The sequence below is a fragment of the Anneissia japonica genome, unplaced genomic scaffold (genome assembly GCF_011630105.1).
Source record: "Anneissia japonica isolate Jap-2015-1 unplaced genomic scaffold, ASM1163010v1 scaffold8759_len96035_cov96, whole genome shotgun sequence".
Classification (NCBI taxonomy): Eukaryota; Metazoa; Echinodermata; class Crinoidea; order Comatulida; family Comatulidae; genus Anneissia; species Anneissia japonica.
Window position 1 is genome coordinate 72,227 of NW_022744597.1, and position 2,800 is coordinate 75,026.

The 2,800-nt window shown below is 33.5% G+C and overlaps 1 long non-coding RNA gene across 1 annotated transcript; it reads left to right on the forward strand.

Moving 5' to 3' along the window:
- Nucleotides 1-192: 192 nt before the first annotated feature.
- On the forward strand, nt 193-1,657 carry LOC117119681. The gene is made up of 3 exons (XR_004447230.1): nt 193-387; nt 939-1,036; nt 1,447-1,657. It is a non-coding gene; the product is annotated as an uncharacterized LOC117119681 (long non-coding RNA).
- Nucleotides 1,658-2,800: the final 1,143 nt, after the last annotated feature.

Consider the following 2,800-nt stretch of genomic DNA (forward strand, 5'->3'; position numbering starts at 1 on the left):
GGGCATGGAGAAAATAAAATAGAAGGAGTAACAGCAACTAAAGATCAAACCTCCCCGCCGACAGCATCTGTTATCTCGTTAATGAAATAATTATCAGTATATTACGTAACACCTATTAGCTGCAAGTCGTGAAATACCGAGAATATCGCATGCGCAATAGAAGCAGACCGTGTTGAGTGACGTCAGGCATTTGACCCTTGGCTTCTTTCCTTTCTTGTAACAGCGACCCGCGAACGACCACGAAGTCTAGATAACAATAATATATAATTTCCCTAACTGTTTTTAAATGCTAGAACATGGATTTATATGAATTAGAAGACGATTTGGATTACAAAATTCTAGAAGAATTGAGTGTAGTGGATGAAGCAGCAGAGGACCAAGAAAATGGTACTTATTTTTTTTTTCTTACGTTGACGGGAAGTGTGTGGTGTGTCAAGCTGGATCATAAAGTGATCGCGGCGACGGTGTAGGCCTAGGCTTTTACTTTTAGGCCAGGCCCAGGCCTAGCTTTGTCGATGGTGATGTTCACATACTTTGTAGGCTAGCTATTATTAATTTTTACAAATATCAACCAATACACAACTAATCAATTAATTTTTAATATTTCCCAAATCAAACCTAGGTCTAGGCTATCCCAAATACATTATTAGGCTTAGCCAAGCTCTGGGCTAGGCCTAGGTAAATAATTTTAAAACATCGTAGGCCTAAAAACAATTTGCGACGGCGTACAGCCGTTTCTAGGCCTAGCTTTGTCGACGGCGACGATCACATGATTTTGTGGGCTAGTTGTTATGCCATAAATATATCAGCAAATGTCGATTTCACACACAGAAATAAATACATTATTTTTTTGATTAACCCTATCCTCTAATTTAGAGTCTGAATAACCCATGGTATTAATTGTTTACAAAATCCTATTACTTTTTACATTATTTTAGGTGTTGTTGTAGCAGATAGATGTGAAAGGATGTGACTGCCAATGACACAGATTCAAGGAAAAAGAAAATGACTAACAAATCTCGGACCAAAAAAATAAGTAAGTAAAGTATTGTTTTTGTAAATTGTACACATAATGCGTTTATTATCTACACATATAAAATGTTCATGGAAATCATTTGATATATTATTTTAAAAAAGTATAGCTTAGTTTCCTCCATGGTGTATCGGTTAAAATTGTGAAGTCAAATGGATAAGAAATCTAAAACCTTTACGTATAAAACTTTTTTGTATAACACAGATAAAATTCCTCCATGACAATAGCTGCATCATGTTTTTTTCAGCTTGCCCGTCTGTTTTGTGTTTTTATTGTGATAGACCATGGATAAGACATAGTGATTACAATATTTAAATGGAAATTGTTTTTACTATTTTGTGTTTTTATTGTGATAGACCATGGATAAAACATAGTGATTACAATATTTAAATGGAAATTGTTTTTACTTTTAGGTATAGATCGTCCAGCAGGAAAGTTCACGGAGGACGACATGTTGATGAAGGTAAAGGACCATGTCACATCTGCTTTCAAGTTATTGGTAGAGGACCCTGTCTACAGCAATAAGCGGTATCCAATTCCAATCGAATTTGAGACAAGGAAACATTTGACTGTAAATCAGCTTAGCTCAATGAGTGAAATCGATTATCTGGATGTGATGTTTCAGAAAGTGGTAAACTATCAAAGAAAGGTGAAAAGTCTCTCAGAAAGGAGTTAAACACTTAAATTTTGAGGGCATACATTTATATCTTGCTGCAGATGACTAATGAATTTACCAAAGAATTTTTTTAACATGGTAATTATTTTCCATATCAGAATAATTTATTGAGTGTAAAAAATTAATTATTAAATTTTAAGTTTGGCAGTAATTCAGTCTTTGCTGCAATTAACTGACTGAAACATAATATACTGAATTTTGTTTGTAACATGTTTTTGAATATAAGTGAATAAATTATTTGTTTAAAGTGTAGTAATTTAATTATAAATTTTAGTTTGGCAGTAATTCAGTCTTTGCTACAATTAACTGAAACATACTGTATATAGTATTTGACTGAAACATATATATATATTTGTTTGTAACATGTTTTTGAATAAATATGTGAACACATTATTTGTTTGCAGTGTAGTTATGTATATAATGTGTTGATGAAAATACAAAATAATGGACACTACTAATGGCAAAACCTTAATTCAAATCTCTTTTTTTTTTGGTTCTGATAAGAACCGTTTGGTTTGAAAATTTTGTCTTCTGCCGACTTCAAGTTTGGTGCAACTTCCTTCTTTGAAGTGGTGTGTCATCCAATGTCTTCTCATTATCGGTGAGACTTCGGCAGTTACTTCTCTTAGACGCTTTGGCACAATGGGATGCCACATACAATGCCTGCATATTGTGACCGAACTGCAAAGCGGTGGGATTTGTATTGTGTCCTCTAGCCCCTCGTTGCTTGCTGAAATATTGTTCAAGAGGATCTTGGTTGAATTTTGCGCTCAATATACAGTCAACATCAGGCAATTCCAACAGCTTCTTTGTCAGTTCCACAAATGAATTGACTGTTGAGATAATAAAAACATAGATTGTCAACAACTGAACCAGTAAAATAAATTTAAAAAGTATAATGCATAATGCAACATTCTGACACTATGTTATTCCTGATAACAAAATTAGTGAATATTGAATCCCAACACAAAGTAAAAGTATGCATTACACTTCCTTATATAACATTAATCAGGACCTTTCACTTTACATCAATTAATTTCTCCATGGTACCATGTAGGGAAATTATTTCCTCCATGATAATACTGTTAATG